We start from the raw sequence: 12,135 nt of genomic DNA, 5'->3' as shown, positions 1-12,135 counted from the left end.
CAGCTTTCAGTGGGGGAGTACAGAGGCACACTTCCACATCTGTGGTAAAGCCTTCTGTTGTAGAGAAAGATTAAAACTATAAGACACTGGCTCAGCTATGATATTTGCAGCCAAGTGCAAGAAGGAAGGAGAACGATTGTGAGGACGAGTTTCTGGTGTTGGAGCTATTCAAAGCTTACAAACCTCTTCTACTGTGACAGGTGTGAAGGAAAAGGTATCAGTAACCAGGAACTACGAGCAGAGTTGTGTGCAAGAGGTTTACCATCAGATACTGTGCTGAACAAAGAACAAGAAGCAACAAAGTGTTTGTTAAAGCAACATTTCAGTTTTGTGTGACACAGGAGTGGAGTCGATATTTAAGTGAGGAGGAAGCTCTGAGGAGTCACAGCTGGCAGAGACAATTTATAGTTTGCCAAAACCTCCTACGGTCGTTTGGACTGTCAGTCGTTAAAGTAAAAAATAGTTACATTGGATCTTGATGATGGAGGCAGTAATCCGATTACACAGCTAATGAAAACGTAGCCAATCAGCATCAGAGCCAGACTTCCTGCCCAGGCCAGGTTTCTGTCATGTAGGAGATCGGCCGGTACTGAACCAAACCAGGCCTGTCCCGACCTTTCACCCTGACCTGGCAAAAAGGGGCGTGTCTGTCCACAAAGTAGACACAACTCTCCTGTAAATGTTCCCAAACTGACATTGTCAGCCCGTTTAATACGACCCCAGTTCAAACTGATGCGGGGCTCGGAGCGTGAGATTTTAGTGTTTCTCACAGCACCAACTATGCAGTGATCACTCAGGTCGTTGGCAAAAACTGCAGATGTGGAAAACTTACACAGCATATTAATTAAAAAAGGTCAATAAGAGCAGATTTATCTGGGTGTTTAGGATCAAGGCGTGTGAGGCTTTAAATAATTTGAGTCAGTTTTAAAAACAAGCAGCGTGCCTTAAAATCATCAGACACAGAAGAAAGCCAGTCCCAATGAAAATCATCCATCTGAAAGACGTCATTAAAATGCAGTTCAGATAAAAGTTGAACCAGAGACGGTGATGTGCTGGGGGAAGCAGGTGGAGGCTGATAGCAGCCAACAACAGTCTGATTTCCAAATGGATCAATAGTTAAGGCCAAGATTTCAAATGGCTGAGGTGCAGATGGAGAGAACAAGACTTGAGCAGCAAGACAGACCTTCACATAAACTTCCAGACCTCCGCCTTTTCTGGGACAGTCTGAGTGCTAAATGTTAAATCCATCAGTTGCTACGTTTTTATCCAGTAAAGATTTGGAAAGTCTCAGAAACAACAATGATACCAGCACCGCTTGAACAGGCCCAGATTCCAATCATATCCATGTTAGGAAGCACACGACGTGATGCACGTGTAACCCAGACAGTTTTTAACATCTGCTGGTGTTTCACATTCAGCCAGAGGCCCAGGGTTAGGTTGGATACCAGACAATAATAAAAGCATCGTTATTAGACTCTAGAGCTCGTTTATAGCTTACACCACATGTAGAGTTTAAGTTCACACAGAGACGATGACATTTTTCTAAAACCAGCAAACAATAAACAAGAAATGTAACAAGAGTTTCAGAAGAAGCTGTTTTACAGAGAAATGATTCCCCGAAGACAAAATTATTATTATCATCCTTTATTTCTCCAGGTGAAAATTTAATTGAGATTAAAAATGTTGTTATCGAGAGAGACCTGGCATCATGGCAGAAAGAGTCAGAAATACATCATAATTCAAACAAATACAAAATAGGAAAAACATCCTACATAAACTTCATAAAGTTTCATTAACAGACTTTGAACAATGGACTTCAAACTTCCCCCCAAAACAACAGAAACACATTTGAAGATAATGAATGACATTTATCCCTCTAAAGAAGGACTTAGACTACGATTTAATATGAATGAGAACATGTTCATAAATGGATGCAACCAAAGATTTCATCAATCCCTGATTTAGAGACAACAGAACATTTGGTTTGATTTCACAAGATAAGAATGACGACTGAGTTGGAAGATTGTTTTATGTTTAGTCAAATCTTTCATACATAAAGTCGGATTACAAAATCATCCCCTAAATTTGTTGTTTTATTCAAGGAATTGAAATTATAGAGAAAATCTGTGAAATGACTTAAAGAAAACAAACCACAAAAACTCTATGATGCTCTAAACCCCCTGGTTTAGGTCGGACACCTTTCTGATGATGAGTGCATCTAAAATTTCCTCAGAAGTCAATGTGACATATGATTGCATTAGCAAAAAATTACACACTATATAGACAAACTTTATAGGATTATATTTGTTTGCAGATGTTTGCAGCTATCAGCGAATAGTTATCAGCTACTTTGAAACAAAAAAAGACTTTTTATCCATAACATCAAATGAACTGTACAACAGAAAATACAAATGCTATTTATGGTCTCCTCACAACAATGATAAGAAAAATAAACTGGGCCAAAATGGCATGTTTGTTAATACAGGGACACACATGTTAATGTGATCTCTGGTCTCCCACTCAGAGACACAGGTCTCCGAGTGTCCAGCATTCAGACCTGAGGACTCTCTTCATGTGAGCAGTGTTGGGTAAGTTACTTTAAATTAGTAACTTAGTTACATTACTAGTTACTTCTATCAAAAGTAACTCAGTTACTTCAAGTTACTCGTTACTTTCAGAGAAACTAGTTACTAGGGAAAGTAACTTTGGTTTTACTCAGAATTCTCTTGTTAATTTGTTGCTTCCGTAACTGGTTACCCAGCAAGATTGCCAGTCTTCTAGCTTTCTTACTTGCCACACGTGCACTGTGCCACCTACCAATAGAAAAGAAAAAATAATGCGCCCATTTCCACGAGAAAAATCCCACGCCTGGACCGTCGTTGACCGCCGCATGATTCTAGCCTGCTCGTCATGGTGCTTTCCAATTTTTGAGTTCTGAGTACTTTGATTGTACTCAGAACTCGGAAATTTTGCCTTCTGAATAGGAAGATGTAGGTAACACCAGACTGCAGATGAGCTGCATACAGGGCTGAACTGGGACAAAAAAATCATCCCTGGGATTTTTTTTTTCCCTCTTTTTTTTCCTTCTTTTTTTTCTCTTCTCTTTTCTTATTTTTTCTTCTTGTGTAGCTTCTTAGTTTGAATTAGCGCACGGTTTAGTATGGTATGGAATGGATGACACCGACTATTGTAAAAAAATAAAATAAAATAAAAAACCCCACAAGGAACCATCTGTAAGTTGCGCAAAAAGAATAGTGGGTATTTCTTTTCTTTTTTTTAAAATTATTTTTCTCATGTTGGTCAACCTCTCAGGCACAGTGTCCAAGTTACTGGGAAAGAGAACTTTAAAAAACAGTTTTTGCAGGTTAGTCATTTTGTGAAAGATGACACATCATTTTCCATCTGCTGTTACGAGCTGCACACCTGACACAAGATGTCTTTCTGCTCAGGCTATTATTGGGCTATAATCCACCCCTTGCCCTGAGTAAGAGTGGATAAAGGCGCAAGTTGTTACAACTAGGGATGGGTATCGGTGTCCGGTGCCATGATGGCAACGGTTCTGACATAAACTGTCATGGTCCTGCCGCCGTTGCCTTCCGCACGGCCGGCCCCCGGACCGCCATTGCCTGAGTGGCTGCCGTTGCCTTCCGCACGGCTGGCCCCCGGACCGCCATCGCCTGAGTGGCCGCCGTTGCCTTCCGCACGGCCGGCCTCCTGCACTTTTTACGCGCCGTCACGGCCTTCTTCGTGGACGGCCTCCTGAACTCTTTACGCGCCGCCACGGCCTTCTTCGTGGCCGGCCGCCTGAACTGTGCTTCGGACTCTGCTCCCCTGTGAGTTTTGTGAACGTTTGTTTGGGACTCTGGGGCCTCCGTTTTGGTCATGGCCCGGTCCCTCCGTCCTGGGCCCCCTGCCGCCCACCCGGGTCTGGTGGTATATTTCTGTGGCTGTCGGGGGCCAGCCCTTGAGGGGGGGGTACTGTCATGGTCCTGCGGCCATGACTCAGTGACTTTGTGTTTGTGTTCTTTATTGTTATTACTTTCATTATTCGTGGCTGTTTTGGGATGGTTTGTGTTTTGGGAATTAGATACTGGGTTCTGGGTTTGTGCTCCCTCTATTGGTCCCTGGTGTTAGTGTTCCCCTGTCTCGTCAGGTTAATCAGGTCCAGCTGTGTCTCCCACCTGTGTGTGATTTCCCAGTGTCTTTCTGTGTACTTATAGTGTGTGTTTGCCTCTGTTCCTCGTCGCGTCGTCTGTGTTGATACTCTGTGAAATCCCCTGCGTGCTCTCCCTGCTGTTCTCCCTTCATGTTCAGGTTTGCTATTCCTTGGTGTAGTTTCTCCCAGTTTAGTTCATCCTTAGTTCTGTTTTGCCATCTCCACTTTATGTTTGGTATTGTTAATAAATCGCCCTCACGTCTAAATAAGTACTGCATTTGAGTCCTCCTTTCCACTCCTCACACGGCCACTGACCCGAACCGTGACATAAACGGTAGTAACCAGACCGAAAAGCAGCGCACATTTCGATGCTTTATTTCGGTGCTTTATTTCGGTGCTTTTTTTTCCTGAGCTGTGATACACTTTAGATTCTAGCCAATCATTTTACGTTTCCGAGGATAGTAGGCAGGGGCAGGTACGTACGTTCTTTTAGAGCCGAGCTACAGATTAAAAATGTCCAAGGCGAAGCGGTCAAAAGTCTGGCTGTACTTCACAGCAAAAGATGCAAACTCCGCAGCCTGCAACAAGTGCTTTAAGCTGATACTATGATGCTGTCAAAGGAGGTAACACCTCAAATCCGATGAAACACCTGGCGACGCATAGCGTTTTTTTTTTTAAAAGCCGAGAAATGCGCCGTATTTGATAGCTTGCTGCGAGACCTCACACCGAGCACATCTACTGTGGGTGGGTTGCCTGTTATCGAACCCGGAGCAACACCCCCAAAAACCCGAAGAATAGAGTCCTGGCCCATAGCCCTGCCAGTGTAGCAGAAATGATGAGGATGATGATGCAGCAGCAGCCGTTCTTCTCTGTGTGAGTAGCTTAATGTTGTTCGTGTGTAATTTACGTTGAGTAGGCTAACCACGTTATTACATTAATGCATGTAAGGTGAACTAACAAACATCATCATAGCTACATGCGGCTGTCTTCTTGTTTGATGGCAGATACTCCCTTCACCCTGGCCAAAAAGGCTAAAATGACCAAAGAAAAAGAGGGAAACAGATAAACATGAGAGGTTTTTGGACAAAGTTTGTGTTTTTTCCATTGTTTAAGCACTGCTTCCAGCCAAGAGTGATACCATATATGCCCCATAGCTGCAGAAAAGGCTAACATTGTTATCTTTTTACAAAAAAACAGCTGAACATGAGGTTTTTGGACACAAAATTGTGTTCTCCATTCTTTAAGCACCGGTTTGAGCACCGTTTAAGCACCCGCACCATTTCAAAAGTACCGGTTTGGCACCGGTATCGGATAAAACCTAAACGATACCCATCCCTAGTTACAACCCAGTGAAGTGGTCAGACCTGATTTTACAAGGATGTGAAGTGTGACAGAAAATGATTATAGGTTGAAATTGTGTACATTAAAACAGGATTCATACGTACACTATGCTTCATTGATTGACAGTGGGAGTACCTGACATCTGGGGTGTCTTTGGTGGTGGGATAGTCAAAGCGGTAACAGCTAGCCATTAACAAGGCAAGCTAACTGAGCTTCAATGATCACTTAGCATGAGTCACACTAATTGCCTGTTGCTAATGTTCTCCATTTTCATGCTGAATTACACAAGCATCAACTTCCTTCATATTTTAATAACATGATGTGATGGATGGATTTGATTGGCTGCCATGGTGCTGGCATTGGAGAACTTTCTCAACTTTTAGGTGCAAGCACTGAAAGCAAAACAAAGGTCCAGATTCACAGTTTAGTTGTGCACTGCATTTACAGTAAAGTCAATGAGAGGTGTGGGGATTGAAGTTTGAAATGCAAATGTGTAAATCCCTGTTTTGTGTGCATGGAGACTCTCCAGGCACTCCAGGTTCTTCAAACTGCCCACAGACACAAGCAGTGTTCAGGTTCATTTGTGTTTCAAAATTGGCTGTAGGTTTGAATATGAGTATGAATGTTTGGCTCCATGTTCTAGCCCTGCGACAAACTGGCCACCTGTCCAGGGTGCACTCCCTCCTTCTAGTGATGGGATTTCCGGCTCTTTTTAGAGATCCGGCTCTTTCGGTTCGGCTCACTAAAAAGAGCCGGCTCTTTCGGCTCCGAACCGGCTCTTCAGGTTGTTTTGTTGCTTTAATTAATTAATTATTAACAATAATATAAAATTATGCACAAAAGGAATTACTAATGTTAAAAAAGTGGTTTTATTTGTATATGTTTATATATAAATATATGCGGTGGCCCCTAGAGACAAAACACGTACAAACTCCAAAACACATTTCTAGCATGAACTGAACTTCCAAAGCAGAGCTACTAGATCACTTAAATTACACAATTGAAAGCATGTGTGTATTGTTTGTGTATTTATACACAGGCACTCATATATATTCAAATAATTTAAAAAAAAGTTCACTTACCTGTTACTACCACACACCAAATCCGGTCGTTGGTACTTGCTGGCTTGTGTAGCCACTAGGTAACAAAAGCTCAACACTGCGCCCAGCATCCTGGAGCACTTCTGTTGTCTTTTCTACGTGTTTTGAGTTTTTATGTGCTTCTGAGTTTTTTGTACGTGTTTTGGAGTTTTTACGTGTTTTGGAGTTTGTACGTGCTTCAGAGTTCGTACGTGATTTGAAGTTTGTATGTGCTTTGTCTGTAGGGGCCACTGTAAATATACTTTTATTTTTTCACTCCACATAAAATGTAATAAATAAATCATATAATACAAAAATCAACTATTCACATTTCAACTTTTAACTATTTAAATTTTCAGCTTTTTCCTTTTACAAATTTAAAGTGAAAACAACACAAAATACTGCAAACCACAACACAATTAAATATAAATTATAATATGAAAACAAAAAGAAAATGCATATTCTCTGTCATATGGGCCTGCATGAATAAACTTTCTGAGTCCTTTATCATCTGCAACCGAAAATAGTTGTGGATGATTACTATACCTTTCTAATGTGACGTTGTTGTCCCTGGCCCTCTTTCTCTCTCTCTCCCTCTGGCTCTGTTCCTGTGCTACTGAGTGTAACTACCGCCCCTCCCCCCTCTGCCCAGCATAAAGCACAAGGCTCAGGTGCGAAGTGAAGCGAAAAAAAGTGCGAGAGAGAGAGAGGGTGAGAGAAAGAAAAAATAAACCCCACGTGACGGCTCGCGATAAGGAGCCGGCTCGCGTCGTTCACGTCAAAGAGCCGGCTCTAAGAGCCATGTCGTTCGCGAACGACCCATCACTACCTCCTTCCCCTGTGGGTTCAAGTCTGTAGCAGTGATTGAGGGAAAACTTTTTGAAATGATCTTTTAGAGCAACCTTCAAAAGGTTTTTAATGAGAAGCTCAAAGTACTGACCAGAGATGCGTGCAGCCCTAATGATGTGCATGCATTGCTGATAATGTGATGGTATCCATTCACACTTATCGTGCTTTAAAGTGGTTTGTGAATGTGACACTTGTAAGTTTGCTGCCATGACTTTGATGGAAGTGGAAACTCGATGTTTACTGCAGCAATAACTGCACACCTACCTCAGATTTAAAGCACAACACTGTGTCCCTATTTTCACTGTTCTTTTCTGTAGACAACACTGGAAACACCAGCTATCGACCTCCGCCTCGCACCAAGGAAGTGCTAATCAATCAGCAGGTGGTGAAGCTCAAGTACTGCTTCACCTGCAAGATGTTCCGCCCGCGCACCTCCCACTGCAGCCTGTGTGACAACTGTGTGGGTGAGCTGTGAACACACAGCGACACTGACATTTACAACCCATAAATAATAAAAAGAGGCTTCACAGAGCTGCAGAGAGCGCAATTTTATATAGCTCAGTGCTCTAGAGTTTTTTTTTTTTAACATTCCTAAAATGTGAGTTGATCACTGTCTTTCAGAGAGATTTGACCATCACTGCCCCTGGGTTGGGAACTGTGTAGGGAAACATAACTACCGGTTTTTCTACACCTTCATCGTGTCGCTCTCCTTCCTGACGGCGTTCATCTTCGGCTGTGTGACCACACAACTAGCACTGAGTATATGGTTTTGCTCTGATCTGCAGGTGTTTCATGCTTGGGAAGTAGTCGGCTTCAAATAGCACCTGCTTGTTTGTTTTGTTTCATTCGGACTGCCAGGCGTGGTTTGGACTGCCAGGCGTGGTTCGGACTGCCAGGCGTGGTTCCCGGGGTTCCCGGGGATTTTGACTAGAGACCGGCTCACCATTATAGGAAAAATCATAAAGCCTCTGAATGAAAATAAACACTGTTGTGTCAGTGATGTACACTGTTCTGATGGTATATATGTATCAATCTATCAATTGTTTGTTGTAAGACTCAGATAATTATTTTTTTAAAAGCTAGACATTTTAAATGAGAATAAGAAAGTATTTCTTTGTGCCCCCCTTTCCCTTTTAATGCCCTACATGGACCCCTGGCAACACTTTGTTAGACCCGCCCCTGCACAGTTACCAGCTGTCAGCTACGTAAAAAAGGATCCTGGTGTTATTTGTCTCTCAGAAACAGTTCATAACTTCCCTTCAACTCATTCATGTCACCTAAAAGGTAAACCTGTTTCTCCATCACCTGCTCAGTTCTGATGATTCAGTAAGGACATCTCCTGGTTTCATCTTCATGTTTCCCTCTCACCAGATAACCACACTGAAAATATAAAAACATCATTGGCCAATTAAAAACAAAAATTCACCATCGGTATGCCCGATGGCCAGTCCAGCTATGGTCGTGCCATCAGTTAACCCTTCACGTGGCAGCTGTGACACGCGTGCCCAGGGTTGCCGACCCCTGCTCTAAAGCATCTGATTTGGATTCCTGAGATCAAATATATTTTCCTTTGGCTTTGTTTTCTTCCCATTTGTGGCTTTAATGTAGTGTTGCATCCTGTTTGTTTGCTTCCATCTGTATACATGTCCAGATTCACTGTTATGTTTCTATTCTTACATTGCTGTGTGATCACTGTTCCCTCTGCTGACTGATGTGACCTTTTGTATCTCACACTGATACTTGTCATATTTGTATCTGCACCTAAAAGATAAAGTTTTCCATGCTAAAACACAGCTCCACCTCCTGCAGTTCTCCCTCTGAACCACTAGATGTCTCTGTTATCTAAATGAAGACGTGCAGCACAGCAACCACAGCAGCGCTCAGATCACACGTGTCCTGTTATTATGTATAAAAGCATGAAACAGGTGAGACAGGTGGGATCAATATTAATGTTGTGGAAATATATGAAAAAGCAACAGAAGAGTGAAAACATTTCGTGTTTCTAGAAAGATCTTTCAGCTCACAGCTGCTCACAGACTGTATTTACAAGTGACAAACTGCAACTCTACAGTACATCTACAGTATATATCAAATATATTCTGTATTCAAATCTATTGAGTGATGTTTGAAAGTCTTTCCAGGTGAGTTTGATCCAGGAGGGTCTGAAGCCAGAGTCAGACAGAGACTGTGCAGAGACTGTAGAAGGACAGAGCAGCAGCAGAGCAGTCCAGATACACTGATGATCCTCTGTCAGATCCAGAGGGACACACAGGGATTATGCTGGACTCTACATTGTGTCTGACAGTGGAGCTGTTCTCAGAGCAGTTCACTCTGCAGCACTGACAGTCATCTGCACTTCTTCTCATTCCTCTGTCAGTCACTGCTGGATGAAGCTCTCCTCTCCACCTCCCAGTAACATGGCCCAGTCAGAGCGTCTCTACACACAAGCTGCTGCTGCTTCAACCTCTCTGGATCATCAGGACACAGCTCCTCCTCTCTCAGCACACACACCGTCCTGTTTATTGCCATGGTTCCCACCTGCAGAGAGTAGAAGGAAGAGCAGAGGAGATAAACGAGTGTTTCCAGAGACTCTTCATCAGCTGTCAGTCAGTGATGCAGCACATCCAGTATAAAGAGCAGCAGGGACTTCAGTGCTGGGACTGTACTAGGACTCATTGTTGCTTCACTTTTTCTAATCTTTGGATTTTTATTGAAGTTGATGAAAATGTTTTTCCCTCCTAGTTTGAGTTTGGACTTTCATTCATTAGAAGAACCTTGGTGTGTCCACTCTGAGCTCTGTAGGAACCCCAACAACAAGCCCAACAATCCAGATGGACGGTTCCAGCTGTTAACTGGAGGAATTCCATCCAAACATCTGCTCTCACTAAATTCTTCCTCACCTACAGACTGTGTTCTTCACTGCTTTAAACTTGGAAACGAATGCAGTCATTGGTCTGCGTGCTGCTTTGTTCAGAGAGCTGATTGGCTGTTGACAGCGTTTGATCAGAGCGTGTCAGCCATTACTATGGTGACCATAAAGGCCAGAAACAGGAAGTGTTTGTGTCCAATCCTGAAGCCTGTCACCATTCTCCTCTCACAGCTTCACTGAGAAGCTGCAGCTTTACAGGAAACACTGAATCTTTGTTTCATACTGACTGTGTTTAGTACAATACTGCTGACAGCACCACCCACTCACTCCATCACTCTACTGACCTCAGAGTCTCCAGTCTGTAGTCTGGACTCTGCTTAAGATCAGACAGCTGCTTCACATCTGGATCCTTATGGTTGTTTCCATACAAGTACAGATCTCTCAGATGGGAGGGGTTGGACTTCAGCGCTGCTGCCAGATAATCACAGCTGATCTTTGACAAACCACAGTCCATCAATCTGTATAAAGAGTGAAAGATGTAAGTTTATTAGACAAAGTGTGAGCTTGAAATCATTCAGTGTTTCATCATCTGTTCAGAGCTGAAGAAGGTTCAGAATGTAGAAGTTTAGAAAATGGAAACTCCAAACAGCTGAAGCCAACAGGAAGCAGCTTCAAACAGGAAACTGTGCAGAGTTTCAGACTATATGTCCTGATGCAGCCAGTTGGATTTTGGAGATTTGAATCTCTGTTCTGTGACTAAGTCCTTGAATCATTTCTTCCAGTTGGTCCAACAAGACAGACTAAGTATTGGACATGTGTTGTGGCTCCATTAGGGGAGCTTCTAAATGTGATGTGATGGCCCCTCTGGGTCTGTCAGGTCACAGGACTGAAGAGAGCTCAAACTGGGCACACAGTTGTTCCAGTCTGGACCAAAGACTCTATACTGGGACTGAGAGACTGCTTTGACTCCACCCACTGGGACTTTTTAAAGGCTCATGTTCTCACTTAGATCATCGATTTCTACTTACATTTCTTTCTGGGAAAAATGGGGATTACTTTGAAAACAGGAAGTATTTTCCCCAATAAGCAGCCCTGGATTAGTAAATCACTCCAACATGTTCTCAGGCAGAAGAAGCTGTCTTGTTATGAGGGAGAGAAGAAAAAGATTGAGGCACAGAAACTTGTTGAAAGAGAGATAAAGCAGCTAAAATCAGGTGTAAAAGTAAAGCAGAGGATGAGCTGAATAAAGGACACTCAAGGCTGGCTTGGAAAGGAATGAAGTCCATGGTGGGGATGCAGAACAAGGAGCAAAGATGAATGTGATGCTGAATCAGCAGAAGACTTGGACTCATTTGATTCCCAGCTTTGATATCATTGATTTCAATGAAGAGCTTTGTGATTGTAGCAAAGGGCTGGTAGCTCTGAGAGTCCCACTGATGAGGTGTTTGTGTGGAAATCTCTTAGTGGGAGCAAAGAGAGAAAAAGCCCTGGTCCTGATGCTGTGGGAGGGAAATGATTGAAGTGTGCTGTGAGGAACTGACTGGGAGATTTTCACACATTTTCCAGTCCTCCTTGGAACAACAGGAAGTTCCCAGCATATGGAAACAAAGGTTAAGTGTCCTATGGCACTCAGTAGGGATGGGCACCGGTATCCGGTGCCATTATGGCACCAGTTCAGACATAAATGGTAGTAACCAGACCGAAAAGCAACACACATTTTGGTGCTTTTTTTTCCTGAGATGTCATACATTTTGGATTCTAGCCAATCATTTTACCTTTGCAAGCCTAGTAGGCAGCGCAGGTACGTACTTTCTTTTAGAGCAGAGCTACAGATTTAAAAA

This window comes from Astatotilapia calliptera, unplaced genomic scaffold (genome assembly GCF_900246225.1).
Source record: "Astatotilapia calliptera unplaced genomic scaffold, fAstCal1.2 U_scaffold_137, whole genome shotgun sequence".
NCBI classification, from domain to species: Eukaryota; Metazoa; Chordata; class Actinopteri; order Cichliformes; family Cichlidae; genus Astatotilapia; species Astatotilapia calliptera.
This window is presented reverse-complemented; position numbering follows the sequence as displayed.